The following is a 20,231-nucleotide window of genomic DNA, read 5'->3' as shown; positions in this document are numbered from 1 at the left end:
ATTAGTATCCATGAAATGTCAGGAAATCTTAACAGAAGGCCCTTTCGATCTCCTTTGGAGCAGTATGGGAATACCAATACAAAGATTTCATAGATGAGAAGGTATGGATGAATTTTTATCTTCATTGTTGGAGAGACATTCTGGATCTATATTATTTTTCAGGGAAAAAAATTATGTGGATGGTATCCAATCATATATATATTTTTTTAATCTGAAGAAATTTGGCCCATTCCCTGTTTACATGTGATCTGTGGAGATGAAATTGCTAAATATAGATTTTGTATCTTAACCATTATTGTCCTAAAAGACTATAAATCACTTTTGTGAAACACTACACAGATAAAGAGCATTTGCTAGTCATTTAATGTAATAATAAAATATTTAAAATATATATATATAATAAATATTTTTAAAAATGTGGTCTTATGCTTTTCTCTAAGACATAATACTCTTCTGTAGGCTTATGTATAGTGGCTACATTCTGTTTCACAGCTCTGTTGCAGTCTTGTCCTCATTCCCTTAAAAGATTCAAATAATAAGAATAAAAAATGCATTCTGTTGCTTAAACTGGGCCTTCACAGCAGTTTCTTACTGACCTAGGATTGACTGCTTAGCTTTATTATTCCACAGTATAATTGACATAAGCACTAATTCTTTCCCCCATTATATCACTTTAAGATCAACCCTTAAGAATATTAAAAAAAAAAAAAACCTCACATGATGATGTTATTTTCATGTGCTCAGTCTTTAAAGAATACTTTGAGATGTTTGGATGAAACCTGTTCTAGAATCATGAAATGTTTTTGTTTTCATCATCATGAAATTGAATATTCTGACTCAACATGCTTTAGGAAACCCAATCAAAGCATAAAGCTTAGTTTGTATTACCTGTCTTTCAGGTATGGTAGCACTAGTAGAGCTCTACAGGCTAAAATTAACTTACAATTAACTGACTGTGATCAAGATTACCAAATAAAATTTAGCATACTGTCCTATTTCCTTTGAAAAGTAATTCAATAGAAAATATCTTAATCAAACTCCTTCTATAAAATAAATATCCCAAACTATGGAGGGAAAAAGCTAAGAAATTCTACAATACTTAATAAAATTCTAAAATAGTGAAGAATTAGCAGAGGTCATAGTAATATGTTCACAAGTACTAGGTTGAATTTATATCAGGAAAGAATATCAGGAAATAGGCCATATTTATATAAAAACTATAATATTATGGCGGTAGAGTTGGAAACAATATTTGACAAAAGATAGCGCTTAATTATGTTGAAGGTATTAAAACACTTAAGAGTAAATATAGAAATACTAGAAACTTTTTGAATAAGATCAGAGGTAGTAAACCAGGAGGTTCATTGTAATTAATGTCCAAAAATGTTTATTATAGGAAAACAAGGAAAAAACTTTGGAAATTAATTTGAGGCAAATCAGAAGTGAGGTTACATCACTGTGAATGATATTTTGGTTTGCTTAGAGCAGGAATTCATAGTCAAGACCTTTTTGGCAGTTTGGAAGCCTATGCGACCTGTCTAAGCATGTTTTATAATGAATGACATAAACAATTAGCATTTATATAGCACTTTAAAGCTTGAAAAATACTTTACATGTTAAATGTCTTCATAACAACTCTGTAAGGTAGATGCTATTATCTGTTTTCATAAATAAGGAAACTGAAGCAGACAAAGGTTAAATCATTTGTTCAGAGTCACACAACTAGTAAATGTCTGAGGCAAGATTTGAAGTCAGTTCTTCTTAATTTCAAGTCCCATGGTCTGTCTACTATACCACTTAATTATCTACAAGTATGAAGTATGCATGAAATATACAAAATAGGATTGTAAAAGAAACCAGAAGTTCACAGATGGGGTTAAAAACCCTGATATAAAACTGTAATTGTTCAGTGGAAATTTAAACAAAACAATAACTTGACAGTAATCTGACATGATTATGGTCATCCAAATCATCACCTTTTATAATATTACTTTTTAAAATGGCATGAGGGGACAAAAAATTACATTAAGAATAAGCATAAAATGTCTAAAATACTTAGAATCAACTCACCAAGAAGTATTTAGGAATCACATAACTATAAATCCAAAATATTCTTTGCAGAAATATAGGAAGAAAATAGATTGTATCTTGCTTCTTTACTGAAGCTACTGTTTCAAAGTAAATCCACAAAAATCAAAAACTAGGAGGAAACAATAGAGAAATCCCATTCAAGCCAACAACAAATTGCAAAAAAAAAAAATCTGTTAGTCATTACCAAAACCTACCCTATAAATACAATTGTAAACATAATTACAAAACTCCTTAAAGAAATGAAGAACAACAAAATAAATAGAGGGATATTTATTGCTCATGGTTGGGCCATATTATTAAAATAAAAGTGAAAATGGCTAAATAAATTCAAATATTCTGTTATGCCAAACTACCAAAGGAGTAGTGCTTCATAGTTCTAAGCAAAATAATAACAGACATTTGGAAGAACAAGAAGTTTATAACGTGGGGGTGGAATGGGGAGAGTAGTAATGAAGTAGGCATAGGACTTTCGGATCTCAAACTATATTATTATTATTTTTTTAAATTTAATTTTATTTAATAATAACTTTGTATTGACAGAATCCATGCCAGGATAATTTTTACACAGCATTATCCCTTGCAATCACTTATGTTTCGTTTTTTCCCCTCCCTCCCTCCCTCCTCCCCCCCCCAAGATGGCAAGCAGTCCTATATATGTTAAATATGTTGCAGTATATCCTAGATAAAATACACATTTGCAGAACCGAACAGTTCTCCCGCTGCACAGGGAGAATTGGATTCAGAAGGTAAAAATAACTCAGGAAGAAAATCAAAAATCAAATAGTTCACATTCATTTCCCAGTATTCCTTCTTTGGGTGTAGCTGTTTCTGTCCATCATTTATCCAATGAAACTCAGTTAAGTCTCTTTGTCAGAGAAATCCACTTCCATCAGAATACATCCTCATACAATATTGTTGTTGAAGTGTATAATGATCTCCTGGTTCTGCTCATCTCACTTAGCATCAGTCCATGTAAGTCTCTCCAAGCCTCTCTGTATTCATCCTGCTGGTCATTCCTTACAGAGCAATAATATTCCATAACATTCATATACCACAATTTACCCAGCCATTCTCCAATTGATGGGCATCCATTCATTTTCCAGTTTCTAGCCACTACAAACAGGGCTGCTACAAACATTTTGGCACATACAGGTCCCTTTCCCTTTTTTAGTATCTCTTTGGGGTATAAGCCCAATAGAAACACTGCTGGATCAAAGGGTATGCACAGTTTGATAACTTTTTGGGCATAATTCCAGATTGCTCTCCAGAATGGCTGGATTCGTTCACAACTCCACCAACAATGCATCAGTGTCCCCGTTTTCCCGCATCCCCTCCAACATTCATCATTATTTTTTCCTGTCATCTTAGCCAATCTGACAGGTGTGTAGTGATATCTGAGTTGTCTTAATTTGCATTTCTCTGATCAATAGTGATTTGGAACACTCTTTCATGTGAGTGGTAATAGTTTCAATTTCTTCATCTGAAAATTGTTTGTTCATATCCTTTGACCATTTATCAATTGGATAATGGCTTGATTTTTTATAAATTTGAGTCAGTTCTCTATATATTTTGGAAATGAGGCCTTTATCAGAACCTTTAACTGTGAAGATGTTTTCCCAGTTTGTTGCTTCCCTACTAATCTTGTTTGCATTCGTTCTGTTTGTACAAAGGCTTTTTAATTTTATATAATCAAAATTTTCTATTTTGTGATCAGTAATGGTCTCTAGTTCATCTTTGGTCACAAATTTCTTTCTCCTCCACAAGTCTGAGAGATAAACTATCCTATGTTCCTCTAATTTATTTATAATCTCGTTCTTTATGCCTAGGTCATGGACCCATTTTGATCTTATCTTGGTATGTGGTGTTAAGTGTGGGTCCTTGCCTAATTTCTGCCATACTAATTTCCAGTTATCCCAGAAGTTTTTATCAAATAATGAAATCTTATCCCAAAATTTAGAATCTTTGGGTTTGTCAAACACTAGATTGCTATAGTTGACTATTCTGTCTTGTGAACCTAACCTTTTCCACTGATCAACTAATCTATTTCTAAGCCAATACCAAATGGTTTTGGTGACTGCTGCTTTATAATATAATTTTAGATCAGGTACAGCTAGACCACCTTCATTTGATTTTTTTTTCATTAATTCCCTTGAGATTCTCGACTTTTTATTGTTCCATATGAATTTTGTTGTTATTTTTTCTAAATCATTAAAATATTTTCTTGGAAGTCTGATTGGTATAGCTCTAAATAAATAGATTAGTTTAGGGAGTATTGTCATCTTTATTATATTCGCTCGGCCTATCCAAGAGCACTTAATATTTTTCCAATTATTTAAGTCTGACTTTATTTGTGTGAAAACTTTTTTGTAATTTTGCTCATGTAATTCCTGACTTTCCTTTGGTAGGTAGATTCCCAAATATTTTATGCTATCAACAGTTATTTTGAGTGGAATTTCTCTTTGTATCTCTTGCTCTTGGATTTTATTGGTGGTGTGTAAGAATGCTGAGGATTTATGGGGATTTATTTTGTATCCTGCTACTTTGCTAAAATTATGAATTATTTCTAATAGCTTTTTAGTAGAATCTCTGGGGTTTTCTAGGTATACCATCATATCATCTGCAAAGAGTGATAGTTTGGTTTCCTCATTGCCTACTCTAATTCCTTTAATCTCTTTCTCGACTCTTATTGCAGAGGCTAGTGTTTCTAATACAATATTGAATAATAATGGTGATAGTGGGCAACCTTGTTTCACTCCAGATCTTACTGGGAAAGGTTCCAGTTTTTCCCCATTGCATATGGTGCTTACTGAAGGTTTAAAATATATGCCCCTAACTATTTTAAGGAAAAGTCCTTTTATTCCTATGCTCTCAAGTGTTTTTATTAGGAATGGCTGTTGGATTTTATCAAATGCTTTTTCTGCATCTATTGAGATGATCATATGGTTTTTGTTTGGTTGGTTGTTGATATAGTCAATTATGTTAATAGTTTTCCTAATATTGAACCAGCCCTGTATTCCTGGTATAAATCCTACTTGGTCATAGTGTATTATCCTGGGGATGATTTTCTGTAATCTTTTTGCTAATATTTTATTTAAGATTTTAGCATCAATATTCATTAGGGAGATTGGTCTATAATTTTCTTTCTCTGTTTTCAGCCTACCTGGTTTAGGTATCAGTACCATATCTGTGTCATAAAAGGAGTTTGGTAGGACTCCTTCAATCCCTACTTCTTCAAATAGTTTATTTAGCATTGGAGTTAATTGATCTTTAAATGTTTGATAGAATTCAGATGTAAATCCATCTGGTCCTGGGGTTTTTTTCTTAGGGAGTTGATTGATAGTTTGTTCTATTTCTTTTTCTGAGATAGGAGTGTTTAGGATATTTACTTCTTCCTCTGTTAGTTTAGGCAAGTTATATTTTTGGAGGTATTCTTCTATTTCATTTAAGTTGTCGAATTTATTGGCGTAAAGTTGGGCAAAGTAACTCCTAATTATTGCTCTAATTTCCTCTTCGTTAGTGGTGAGTTCTCCCTTTTCATTTTTAAGACTAACAATTTGATTTTCCTCTTTCCTTTTTTTAATCAGATTTACTAAGGGTTTGTCTATTTTGTTGGTTTTTTCATAGAACCAACTCTTAGTTTTATTAATTAATTCAATAGTTTTTTTTACTTTCAATTTTATTGATCTCTCCTTTTATTTTTTGAATTTCAAGTTTAGTGTTTGATTGGGGGTTTTTAATTTGTTCCTTTTCTAGCATTTTTAGTTGCAAGCCCAATTCATTGACCTTCTCTTTCTCTATTTTATACAAATAGGCCTCTCGAGATATGAGATTTCCCCTTATTACCGCTTTGGCTGCATCCCATACATTTTGGTATGATGTCTCATTATTATCGTTTTCTTGGATGAAGTTATTAATTATGTCTATAATTTGCTGTTTAAATTCTGATTTGCTGAATTCAATTCAATGCTGTTTTGTTCTCTTTAGTATGAGATTATTTAGTTTCCAATTATTTTTTGGTCTACTTTCCTGTGGCTTTTTATTGAATGTAATTTTCAATGCATCATGGTCTGAAAAGGATGCATTCACTATTTCTGCCTTACTGCATTTGAGTTTGAGGTTTTTATGTCCTAATATATGGTCAATTTTTGTATATGTTCCATGAACTGCTGAAAAGAAGGTGTACTCCTTTCTGTCCCCATTACATTTTCTCCAGAGATCTATCATATCTAATTTTTCTAGTATTCTATTTATCTCTTTGACTTCTTTCTTATTTATTTTGTTCAAACTATATTATAAAGCAGTAATTATCCAAATTATTTGGTTCTGATTAAGAGAATAAAAAGTGGGATCAAAGGAACAGACTAAATAAATAAAAATCAGAATTTAAAGAAAACTCAGTTTTCAAATAACTCAAGAACATACATTATTTGGAAATGAATTCCCTTCATATTCTCATAAGAAATTATCTTTTCCTGTTAGGTTATATAGGAGAGAACTTTTCTTCAGGTCCAGATTTTGGCTTAAAAAATCAGGAGCTATGTATTTTTGTTTCCTTTTCAGATTTTTTCTTTCTTTCTAGATCTGATTTTTCTTGTGCAGCAAGATAATTATATGGATATGTATATATATATTGGATTTAAGATATATTTTAACATGTATTTAGAACACCTGCCATCTAGAGGAGGGGATGGGGGGAAGGAGGGGAAAATTTGGAAAAGAAGGTTTTGCAAGAATCAGTATTGAAAAATTACCCATGCACATATTTTGTAAATAAAAGCTATTTTAAAAAATCAGGACCTATGGGGCAGCTAGGTGACATAGTGGATAAAGCACCAGCCAGATTTGAGTTCAAATGTGGTCTCAGACACTTAATACTTCCTAACTGTGTGACCCTGGGCAAGTCACTTAATCCCAATTGCCTCAGAGGAAAAAATAATAATAAATTAGGAGCTATATGAACACAACCACAAAACCTCATATTCTCTAAGAATTCCTTATATTAAGAAAAAAATTCTTAGGAAAACTGGTAATTGGTGAAAGAAAAACATATTTAGACTAGCATCTTATACTATATACCACAGTATCCTGATGGATATTCCAAAGGTGATCAAAGACAAGGTCCTATATGTACCCAAGTACTGATAGAAGCATTTCTTATGATAGTAAAGTAGGTGCCTATTAATTGGGGATTAGCTAAAATTGTAGTATATAAACGTGTCATGTATTATTATGACATTATAAGAAATGATGAATATGAAGAATTCAGAGAAACTTGGGAAGACTTATGAACTAATACAGAATGAACGAAGAAGTGAGCAGATAATATATACAATAACTATAACAATGTAATTAAATATATATATTTTTATTTATATTTCTATTGTACATATCTATATTTATATTGACCAAGTTTGAAACCAGAGAAGAGAAAAAGAAGCATTTTCTTTTTAAAGAGTCAGAATATTTGAGTTTGAAATGTTCATCTATTTTGAGGCACATTTAATGTGTTGGTTGATTTTGCCAAAATATATTTTTTTAGATTTTTCTTAAGAGGGAAAGCTTCCTGGGTAATGATTTAAGGGTAAATTCAGAAGTCAATATGAATAAAAGTAAGATATCAGTTCAACTTTTTTAAAAAATAAAGAGAGATAGATAATTGGAAAGGAATTAGCAGTTGGGCTGCACCAATATAATCATAGTGATGATACTATTTTAATTTATAGATTTATTGACATACCAATCAAATTACCAAGGGATAGTTTATAGAACTTTATGGAACTAAATAAAATAATAATGACATTCATTTGGAAAGATAGAATTTCTATGTTCTTAAGAAAAATAATGGAAAAACAAAATTGAAGGCAGCCTAGCATGACCATATTATAAACTACATGATAATGCAGCAGTCATCAACAACTAAAGTATTAGTTAAAAAATAGAAAATTGATCAATGGACCAAACTAAGTAAATAAGATCTAAAGGTAGTAAAAAATCTTAAGCTAGTATTTGATAAACCCCAAGCATACTAATCATATATGCTAACTATATACATAATCATATTAATCATAAATGGTAAAGATTCTATATTTGAGGGCTAACTAGCAAACAAGCTGCCAAAATTGGAAAGCAATATATGGTAGACATTATTTTTAAGCCAATACCTTATACTGTATAACATGATATGCTCCAAATAGTTATTCAACCTAAATATAAAAAAAAAAAATCACATCTTGCACATGGCTAGGGCAAGAATCCTTAACTTTTAAAAAGAGGAAATTATAAAATCTAAATATATAATTTTGGTTGCATAAATCCAATGTAGCTAGAATAGAGATAATTGGGGGAAAATATCTGATAAATGTCCATGAAATTATATTTAAATGCACACATTTATGTATATGTGTATATTTGTATACGTAGTTGTATTTTTGCAATTGATATGAATATATGTATTCTCCAATACATTAGTCATCAAAGAACATGACTTTTTTTAAAAATTAAAGCCAAATATGTCAATATATGCCAGATCCAATATGTGTATACATATTCACACAGCCATCCAGTTGTGTAAGAAAAATCAGATCAAGAAGGAAGAAAAAGGAAAAACAGAGGAAAAAAGAAACAAAATGCAAGCAAATACTAACAGAGAGAGTGAGAATGTTGTGTTGTGTTCTACCCTTTGTTCCCATGGTTCTCTCTCTGGGTGTAGATGGTTCTCTTCATCACTGCACAAATGGAACTGGTCCAAATCATCCCAGTGTTGAAGAGAGCTGAATAGATTATTTTAAAAATAAAATAAAATTCAAAGTTAGCAACCATAAGAAAGAATATAAATTATCACTAATAATAAACATAAATTAAAAAAATTTTGATAGAAATTAAAGATAACAAAAAACCAAAAAGGTAAGTATTAACTTAATAACACATAACACAGTCCCTCCCCCAAGAAAAAAATATTTGTATTAGCTTTGACCAGGCAAAATGACTAATAAGCATATGCCCTAAGGAAATAAAAGATGGGGAAAAAGTCCCCAACAGACAAAAATATTTATAGTGGCAATTTTTAAATTGTAAGAACTAGAGAAGATGTGAGCATCTCTATCAATGGAGGAGTGGCTGAACAAATTATACTATATTAATGTAATGAGATGCTATTGCATGTTTGAAATCATAAATACCAAAATTTCGGGACTTGAGAAGACTTACCAATTGATAATAAAACAGAACCACAAGAACAATTTACTCATGAGCACAATAATGTAAAATCAAATCAATTAGCATTAATCAAGTACCTACTCTGTGCCAGGCAGTCCGAAGCACTGGGAATATAGAAAACAGTGTCTGCTCTTAAGAACTGTGTTACAGTCTAATGAGAGAGATAACATGTAAACAACTATGTACAAACAAGATAGGATAAATTGGGAATAGTTTCAAAGGAAAGGCACTAAGATTAAGAAGGATCCTAAAAAGCTTCTTGTGTAAAATGGAACTTTAGCTGAGAATTGAAGAAAGCTAGAAAGGAGTATTAAAGAAGAAGAACATTCCAGTTATTGTTGTAGCAATGAAAATGTGGGAGATAACTCTCTGATCAAGGAATAGCAAGGAAACAAGTACCACTGGATCAGAGTATGTGGAGAAGAGGACTGGAAAGATAGGGAGGGGCCATGTTATAAAACGTGACCAAAACAAGTGATCAGTTGTGACTTCAGCGAAATGATAGTGAAACATGACTCTTGGTAGAGGAATGAAGCAGATATTTTTCAGACATGGCCAATGTGATAATTTGTTTAGCTTGATTGTGTTTTTCATATAAAGTGAAGTTCTTCTAAAGTGAAGCAGTCTTAAGGGTTAGTGATATAGAAAAGAATATCAACAAAATATCTAAAAAGGAAAAAAAAATCTAATAACCATCAGTTATATTTTAATGTTTGCTTTCAAAACACAAATTTCTTTACAACCCTTAAGCCACTTCTACAAGCATATTTTAGATCCTTAATCAAAGTAAAATGCCATATTTACTGTGTATTTTCTCATGCAATAAAAGGTCTAGGAAGAGGAAGACTGGACCTCATCCATAAACCTCATCCTTCTCCCACTCTTTCAGCTGTTCTTATCTTTCTAATTTGAGCAGTTATTGGGTAGTTAAAACTTGGTTATTTTAGGTCCTTAGTCAAGTAGCATGTAAGGTGATATATTCTCTAAAGTAGTCTTTCTTGTTCCAAATCTTTAAGCCTATGATAAATTTGGCCAAGCTTCAGCAGCCTTCTAATAATGAAAAATAACTAATTGAAAAATTATTTGTAAAACTGTATGTTTTTATCATCCAATCCATAGTGCTTTTGTATAAGGAAAGCCCTTTCTGAAGTGAAGCATTATGTAATTTGATATATTATGAATAAAAATAATAATTGTTATTAAAATATAGGATAACATTTTCTGATAGTTTATTCAATAAGTTTTTATTAAGCACTTTACTATGTGTTAGGTGCGAGATCACTAGAGTTTTTTTTCCTGGTGGCATTAGAGGCGTTGTGGTGGGAGGAAAGAGGAGGGAGGGAGTAAGAGAGAAGGCAATAAAATAAAAGAAACAAAATCCTCTATTTCTGAATTGGATTAAAATAAGTCTACAATGCCCTGTCAGCTACTTTTGTGATAGACCCAGGATTGTTAAAACAAGGTTGTTATTGATGAAAAATACATAAAACAATGATTTTTTTTCAATGACTTAAAAAAAATAGTAGTTTAAAAAGATACAATCACGTGAAAGGTATGGAAAAAATCACTAAAATATGCATTTTTTTCAGTTGGGATTTTTTTTTATTAAATCACAAACATCAATTCACCTGATTAGTGGTGGGGATGGTACCATATAGTTTTGACTTTTTGGATGATGTATTCAAAGAAAACCAGTGACATCACGATGTTGAGAACAAGGTATAGTGTATTCGACATTGGCCAATATGAGTCCTGATGGCTCTACCACATGGAGTCTGAATATTCAGGTGTGTATCTATATTTTCCTTGCTGTGTAGTTCTGTGCCAATGTCTTCCATGTCTCAAAATTGATACTAAAATACCTTGAGTGTGTCCTTGTAGGCTTCTTCTTTTGTGTGAACATTTGTCTTGTGTAAAATGATCTTTTAGGTAAACACTTATTGGCATTCAGGTTATGTGGCCAGCCCATTGGAGTTGTGCTCACTGCAGTAGAGTTTGAATGCTTGGCAGTTCAGATTGAGGGAGGCCCTCAAAGTTCTGGATTTTATCTTGCTAAGTAATCTTCATGATCTTCCTAAGAAAATTAAAATGGAATTGGTTTAGTTTTTTGGCTTGATGCTAGTAAACTGTACAGGTTTCACAGGCATACAACAATGAAGGCAGTAATGTGTTAATTTTAAAGCATCTAAAAAAGAATGAACAGCAAAGGCTAAATGTGTAAAGAAGTTGTTAGGTATTTTATTGCAGAATTCTTGGGGGAAAATTGATATTAAAAAGCTAATTTTTGATGGTATCTTAGGGGTATGAAGTGAAGAGTTTTTGATACTGTTTTTAAAAACAAAAAAAAAGGAATAGGCAATCCTTTTACTTTACTGCTTAATTCACCAAGAGGTACTATGTGTTCCAATACTGCCTGAGGAGATAGAAAAAATAATGAATTTTTTCTGGAAGACTGTCAACAAAATAATGATAAAAGCTGTGGCAAAGACACTGGCAACTTTGCAAATTTCATTGGGAAGTTTTCTCTTACATAAAGTGAATTAGCTTTCCAGAGGTGACAAACTGAAACAATTTTTTCTAATTTTAAAGAAGTCAAAGTATTCCTGGTAGAAGAATATTTTGATTGTATAGAACTTGACAGATTATCAAAGTTTATAGAAACTCCTTTTTCTGCCGTATGCAACTTTTCACTTAATCTTGCTAATTTGAAAGCTGCAAAAAAAGAAAAAGGGAAAATGCAGCAATTATGCATTTGGAAGAAACATTTTCATTTGAATGAAAATTAGAAAGGAATATTGGTTCATTTTTAGAGCAAATTAACAATTGAGTGTGGCTTCACTTTCTGATTTCTTGTAATAGCATTTTGATATAAGCTGCATTTGTTGAAAAATTCAGTTAAAATATATTGGGAAAAGGAAAAATGTAACTTTAATATTTCTGATTAAATCTTTTGATTTGAACACTTATAAATTATGTGTATGTGTGTGTTTATGAAAAAGCCCAATTTGAACTTGGATTATGGTATATAGAAGAAAAAGATTTGTACAATTGAACTATTAAAATAGTTACTTTATTTGAGAAACTGGAAAGGAAGAAATGCATCCTGCAAGAAAGTTGTCTAAAATTTGTGATTTAAGAAACAAGAGCATATTAGATGTTAGGAAATATCTATCCAAAACCTATAGGCAACTAAAAATTATTCAACTTGGTTTCCTAATTTTTGGTTCAATGCACTGTAGTAAACAAGTATTTTTTAAAATATGAATTCTACAAAGAATAGATTGAGAAGCCAACATGCTATAAGCTTTAAGTCACTGGAAAATCAGAATTAGTATATTCACTTAACTTCAAGTACCTTGGTAAAACAAAACAAAACATGGACATATAAAAAAATATATAGCATATATTTATCTATTAAAATTGCTACTTAATGAAAATATAACTACCAAGTATATTTATTTAAGTAATAAATGTTTATATTTCTTAAGTAAGAAATCATGAATTATTTAGTCTTTGTTATAAATAAAACCATATAAATTAATATCCATGTAGTTTGTATAACTTCCTGGCATTAAATATGTGAAAATTATGTAATTTCAGAAAACTGTATTTTTAGAATATTACAAAAATAATTCTAATTTTGTAAATAATTAGTCTAGAAACTTCTGACTTTTTAGGAATAAGCTATAGTTAATAGCACCGGGACCTCTGCTATCTGGTAGGCTGTATAAGACAAAGTTGCAAAGTACCATTGGCCTCAGATCAAACTTCAACTCTATTTTGTGCTGCTGTTTTTTGGTGACTGCTGGACTTCTCCTTCCTTGAGTCTTATTTCTAGGTGTAAGACAAAAGACAGTTTTTGTCCTCAAGAAGCTCATAATCTAATCGGAGGAAACAGCAAACATATGTATAAACAAACAGGTTAAAAAAGAAATAATTAATAGAAGGATAGAAGATGGAATATTAGAAGGAACTTGAAGGAATTCAGGGAATCCAGGAGGTAGAGATGAGAAGAGAGGAAATTCCAGGCTTTGGGAATATCCAGAAAAATTATTGGAGCCCAGAGATGAAACTTCATTTATGGAATCTTACTGGAGAGTCAAGATGGAATCTTGTTCATGAAACTGCCAGGAGGTTCATTGTTGATACTGCTGATGGAAGACTATATTGCAGAACACTGTGCAGCCTTCTTGGATTAATTTTAGAGAAGCACAGCAAAAGAAGAAGACAAGACTTGATGCTGTTAGTGGCAGTGCAGAAAGTTGTGAGAATCTCCTTCTGGTTGGCACAGATTCAATGTGAAAGAATTCATAAGCTTGAAAAGTTTGACTGGCAAAAAGGAAGTTTATTGGCACTGCAGAAGTCCGCTTTGCTAGGAGACGGACTTCCTCGGTGGCAAGGTCCTGGCAGGGAAATAAACAGAGGTGTTAACATTGAGAAGAGAAAGTCTTCACAGAGGGCAGGGGTCCTGACACAATCTATGTCAAGGAGAAAGCAGTTCCTTGACAAGGCATGGTCCTGCTTTGGGCCTCTGCAAAGATGAGTTTTTTAATAAGTGATCAATTGAATGAAATGCCTTCAATTTTGTCACTGTCCCCATGCCTAGATTTCCAGTTGAATAAGGTCTAGCTAAGGTCCTGGACTTAACTCGATAGAGGGGCCAGCTAGTCCCACCAAGATAATAGAATGAAGCCACTTTATCTTGATTCCCTGAGGCAGACCTTTCCCAGAGGAGAGTTTCTCAAGAGTTCCAGGAGAGTTTCAAGAGTTCACCCATAACTTCTCTCCCCCCCATCATTTACTCAATAAATTCCGTATGAATAAGGAAACTAGATTTAAAAAGAGGCAAATAAGTGACAAGACACTGGTTGAAGCACTATATATATATAATGAATCACCTCATTAATGGAACTTGAATGTGGGGTTCCCAGAAAGGGAAAGTTAGTTTGCGTACTATTAGGAATAGCAGACTTTTTAATTAAGAGCACCAGGTAATTCAACTATAACTTCCAGATACCCTAGCACAAATTCTTCCTATATACTAGAAAAATAAGTTGTTGTCTTAATAATGTCATCTTCTGTATCCTATCCTCTTCCTGTCATTCACTTATCATTTAATAATAACTATATGTAATGAATTTAGATTTATAAGAAGTCTGAGAGATTGCTATGAGAGGACTAAGTGGAAAAGTTAGGAACTGAATTCAGGCCTTCTGACTTCAAATCTATTCTTTTTCCTTTATACCATGCTATTCCAGTTGGCTGTAAGTTTTCTACATACTTAATTTTAGTTTTGAGAAATCAAAATTTAGAAGTCTTTTTTCTTTCAACAAGATACTGAAGTCTCCCCCTAAATATTAATGTCTCTCCCTGCTCTCCCTTTCTTCATTCATAATTTTCTTTTAGAGATATAAGTGAGCTTTTTTGGTATAATCAGAAATCTTTTAGAAAAATAGAAGTAGAATGATGTTAAAGTTCTTTTTATCCTCTTTACTCTGTTGTATATATCTTTAGAGTTCTATTCACTTTTCCTTTTCCCTGGGAATAGAATTTAATTTATTTTGAAATTCTTTTACCATGATTACTACTTTGCATAATGTCATTTGAGTATTTTACATGAATAGATCCCTAAGAATTATAAAACAGTGACTTTTTGAAAGCTAAAAAATGACTGGTTCCATTTTGCAAAGACAATGTTTTCCTAATAGTTTAGAATTATATCAAGACCGACAAGTTTTAAAATTGGGTTTCATTTATCTTTCTCTAATCAGGGGTCCTCAAACTACGATCTGCAAGTCAGATGCGGCAGTTGAGAACATTTATCCCCCCCTCACCCAGAGCTATGAAGTTTCTTTTTTTAAAGGCCCACAAAACAAAGTTTTTGGTTTTACTATAGTCCAGCTCTCCAACAGTCTGAGGGATAGTGAACTGGCCCCCTATTTAAAAAGTTTGAGGACCCCTGCATGGTGGGTGGCAATTTTGATGATAGTCCTGTGTACCTATTTAAAAACAACAACAAACTTGGGTTCCAGTAGGAAATGGCTGTTGGAAAATCTAATCATTCTATCAATTTGCCTCATACTCTCTTCCTTAGAGGTGGTCGTAAGGGAGAGGCTATGTAGATCTTAAAATACTTTAGAATTGAGAACTCTTTATTAATAAATTGCTACAGGAATATCAATCTATTAACATTTAAATTATGAAATACTTTCATCATAATTTGTTTGAAGTCACTTCCTTTATTTTATTTTATACTTAAGCAAATCACAAACATCTGACGCTTTTCTCCCGTGATTGTGGGATTTTTCCTGTAATGATTTGTTCCTGCATGATTTGTCTAAAGTCTATTATCTCTCAGATCAGTGTTGTCAAAAAATGTATAATAATTATAACATATTTGGAAGTTGTACCTTTATTTTATTTTATTTTATACTTAAGCAAATCACAAAAGTCTGAAGCTTTTCTCCAGTGATTGTGGGATTTTTCCTGTAATGATTTGTTCCTGCATGATTTGTCTAAAGTCTATTACCCCGCAGATTTGTGTTGTCAAAAAATGTATAATGATTATAACATATTTGGAAGTTGTGCTACTTTATGAAAATATGGAAGAGGTGCTTAAGTTCACAAAAAAACTATGAAATCAAGATCATATTGTATTTAAAAAGAAAAACAAAACACAATAATTCATTTCAGTAATTCTTAGTATCATCAGGGGTAAGAATTTATAAACAGAAACCTTATTGCTCTTTTAGAATGTACTATCTTATGATCTAATTATCAGTCACATGTAGTGATCAGCAGACCTCTTTTCTACATAAACTACTTAGTTCATATGATAGAAATCTTTAGTAGCTCTTTCAGTTACCAGCTGTCATCATCCCTAATTATACTAAGTAATGCTTGGTTGTGGTCTCTTTTGAGAAAATCCAGTATATAGAAATTGAATTACAAAAAGTGCATATTTGGAGTGAAAACATATAGTTAAAAAAATTCTTTGTAAAGAATTCTTTTCAAATAGGGAACTTTTCCAATATATTTCTTCAAATAGAAAGTTCCTCTTATTACTTTTGTAAGTATGAATTCTCTTTGAGAAGGAATGTGGCATAGGGGACAACTGGTTTTGGAGTCAGGAAGTCCTAGGTTCAATTCAAAACTTCCCTTTTAATTGGCTGGGTTTGCTGGGCAGGCCACTTTTCCTTTTAGTGTATTCAGCAATCACTACTTTGCTGATCATCTTTGGTAGAAGTTCCTTCCTAAGAACTCTCCATACCAACAAAATCACCAGAGATCAAAAAGAAAAAAAAAAATCAAGCCCTTTTAAGGGACAAATCCCTAAATCCTTCACCTTCAGTTCAAATTTTCCCATCATGCAGTAGAAATAACCTCTATTCTCCAAGGTAATACCAGTGAAAAAGAATTCTGGCAGGTCTATCAAACTGAAAAAGCCTACAGTGAATTATATCTATTTTTTGAGGACTAACCTAGCTAAATTCAAAAAGGTTCCTCACCAAGTAATGATTTTTTAAGACCACAGAAACTCATGAATATGGTTATCTAATTTCCAATCATGGGAAAATGAACCTGGAAAGAGCATCCAAATTGTTGAAACAACCATTCCTTGAATCATGAGAATAAAGTAATTATTTGACAGAAATTAAGAAGAAAAACTTAGCACTAAAGCTTTAAAAGCTAAGCTTTATTGAAAACTTAAATGTGAAAACCTGATTAATTTTAAAAATTGACATCATAGAGATAAAATATTTATAAATACTGAAGTCATGAAAAAAAAAGGGTATAAAGCACTTTCCTTACAATACTGTTTCTGTTACCCTTTATACAATTTTTTAGGAACACTGCATTTGGGTATAATATTCCTGGGAGATTTCATTTTGGGATGGTAGGTGATCCATGGATTCTTTCAATTTCTATTTTATTCTGTGGTTCTAGAATAATAGGGAAGTTTTCTGTGACAATTTTATTTTTTTGAAAGATGATACCTATGCTCTTTTTTGATCATGGCTTTCAGGTAGTCCTATAAATTTAAAATTATCTCTCCCTGATCTATTTTCAGTTTTTTTTCCATATTTTTTCCCTATGTTTTCATTCTTTTGATTTTGTTTTATTTCTTGATTTCTCATAAAGTCATTGGGTTTCATTTCCTCAATTCTAATGTTTAATGAATTATTTTCTTCAGTTAACTTTTTTTTTATTTCCCTTAATATTTGTCCAATTCTTCTTCTTCTTCTTCTTCTTCTTCTTCTTCTTCTTCTTCTTCTTCTTCTTCTTCTTTTTTTTTTTTTTTTGGCTGAGGCAATTAGGGTTAAGTGACTTGCCTAGGGTCCCACAGCTAGGAAGTATTAAGGTTCTGAGAACAGATTTGAACTCAGGTCCTCCTGACTTCCTTTTATGCAGAAGTTTTCAGAGATATTTCTATGAATCTATAAGTTTTCTGTTCTTCCAAGGTATTATGATCTAAGATAAGCATGTTGTTGTTACTGTGTACAATGTTCTCTTGATTCTGTTGGAGACCTTATTTTTTTTTTAATAACTTTTTATTGATAGAATGCATGCCAGGGTAATTTTTTTACAGCATTATCCCTTGCATTCACTTCTGTTCCAATTTTTCCCCTCCCTCCCTCCACCCCTTCCCCCAGATGGCAAGTAGTCCTTTACATGTTGAATGGGTTACAGTATATCCTAGATACAATATATGTGTGCAGAACTGAACAGTTTTCTTGTTGCACAGGGAGAATTGAATTCAGAAGGTATAAATAACCCAGGAAAAAAAACAAAAATGCAAGCAGTTTATAGTCATATAGAGACCTTATTTTAATGGAAGAGATGTCATGCACACATATAATTATATGTTGAAGAAATATATGTGTGTGAATATATAGACATGTAGTATATACATGTATTTCTATATATGTGTCTTTGTATATATGTATGTATGTGTATATATATATATATATATATATATATATACATACACAAATATACTTGGGAAGGGACATAAAAGTGGAACAAGCATGAAGAAAAGGACAGTTGGATTGAATATTGAAGAAAATCAGGGATTTCAGTAACTATGGGTGAGAAGAAAGCACATTTCAAGATTGGATAACAGTCATAAAAAATAGCTGGCAGCACATAACATGTTTTATATGTGTGAAACAGTGATTTCAGTACAAGAATACAAGGAGAACAACAAAGGTAAAAAGACTGGAAAGAAAGAAAAAGGAGATTGTGATGAGATTTTTAACCGCCCAACATATAAGATAATATTTGATCCAAGCACCAAGTAAGGAGCTATCTGAATTCATTGAGTAGGGAGATGATGTGATTAGACCTGCAATTTAGTAAAATCATTTTGACTGCTCTATGGAGGATGGATTGGAATGGGAAGAGGCCTGAGGCAGAGAAAGCAAAAGGATCAGAATTCCAGTAGTCCATTTGAAAGATGTGGTTAAACTAGGGTGAGGGTTTGTGTAAGGAAAATAGGAGATACAAGCATAATATGTTATGAAGATAGAAATGGCAGTATCTCACAACTGATTGAATATGTGGGATGAGTTGAGAATAAAGAGTCAAGGATGACACTGACTGTCTAATGAATATAACTAAAGATCTTCCGAATAGATATCAAGAAAAGATGGTAGATACTACTGAGTCTAGAATTTTCCATGCCTTTGGCAATAATTTAGTGCTGGTATTTTAGTTCCAGTCAAAATGAAGACTAGCAACCAGATATCTGATTCCTAATACATAACTAACATGGATCTGGGATCTCACATAGTTATTTCCTATAATGATCTAGTCTGCAAGCCTGTCCATATCTGCCCATCCTTTGTGAAACTTGTCCATGACCTTTTATAAGCTTGCTTCCAGTGGTATATAGAACATCTAGGTAGCCTTCTTCAATTTCTTTTAACATTGTGAAGATAATCATGGAATAACATGGATCATCCATTTGTTATTTGTTGTTTTGTTTCACCATATGCCTAATCTACCTTTTTTTTTTCTTTTCATTATTATCATACACTATTTATAATGCTATATTTGTTTTTCTTTAAATTCAGAAGGAATCTGGACAGTAATAGGAGGCATATGTTCTAGTCCTGGTTTTGCCATAGTCATTACTGTGTTGCATTTTATATCCTTGGATAATCTATTTCACTATTGTTGCTTCATTGCAAACCACAGTATTTCATGTATAGTAAACACTTAATAAATATTTTCAAAGTTATTTCATTCTGTCAAAAGAGTAGACCGCTAAGATTTTGTCCAGTTCATAATATTTTAGGGTCTTAAATTTCAGAATCTTGATACTAGGGACATGAAAAGGATACATCCTGTTGCATTCTTTTTTCTTCTAACTTTGGATATGTTATAAAGTCTTTGGAATTTTTTGATTAGTAGTTTAACTACCTTTGCTATGGCCTCTCTTGTTTGTTGATTGCTTTTTTCTTTTAATTACAATTTTTGTAATTATATAAATAGAATTATTAATATTTAACATTTTAAAAATTAATATACTAATTTCTCTTAATTTCTCTTTTTCCTAATTAACATATGTTCTTTCCCCCTTTCATGCTTATTGTTCCCTCTGTTATTTAATTTAGCACAGCACAAGTAAGACCAAGACTCATAAACTATGAAGGAAGCTGTTAGTGATTTGGGGTAGAAAAAAAATGAAAAGAACATTGTTTACTATAAAAACAAAGGAAAATCTCTTAAGTGCTTTGGGATATAATCTATAATCCAGCAAGGAAGATAATAAACTATGGAAGAAAAGTGTCAATTCAGCTGGCAACATCTACTGAGATCCTGGAAGAACAGTGTTTGAAAACAGTGAAATCTTTAAATACACTGAAGATTCTGAAAAAAAGTTTAAATTTTTAAATTAAAAAAAAATTTCTTTGGGAAAT

General features: G+C 31.9%; 1 protein-coding gene across 1 annotated transcript in view; it reads left to right on the top strand.

Moving 5' to 3' along the window:
* Positions 1–20,231, top strand: part of MYO5A (myosin VA) — a 214,556-nt gene that overhangs the window by 27,470 nt on the left and 166,855 nt on the right. The gene's annotated exons all lie outside the window — the stretch shown is intronic.

This window comes from Antechinus flavipes, chromosome 2, assembly GCF_016432865.1.
Source record: "Antechinus flavipes isolate AdamAnt ecotype Samford, QLD, Australia chromosome 2, AdamAnt_v2, whole genome shotgun sequence".
Lineage (NCBI taxonomy): Eukaryota > Metazoa > Chordata > Mammalia > Dasyuromorphia > Dasyuridae > Antechinus > Antechinus flavipes.
The sequence above is the reverse complement of the archived record's forward strand: the minus strand, read 5'-3'. Positions and strand labels throughout refer to the sequence as shown.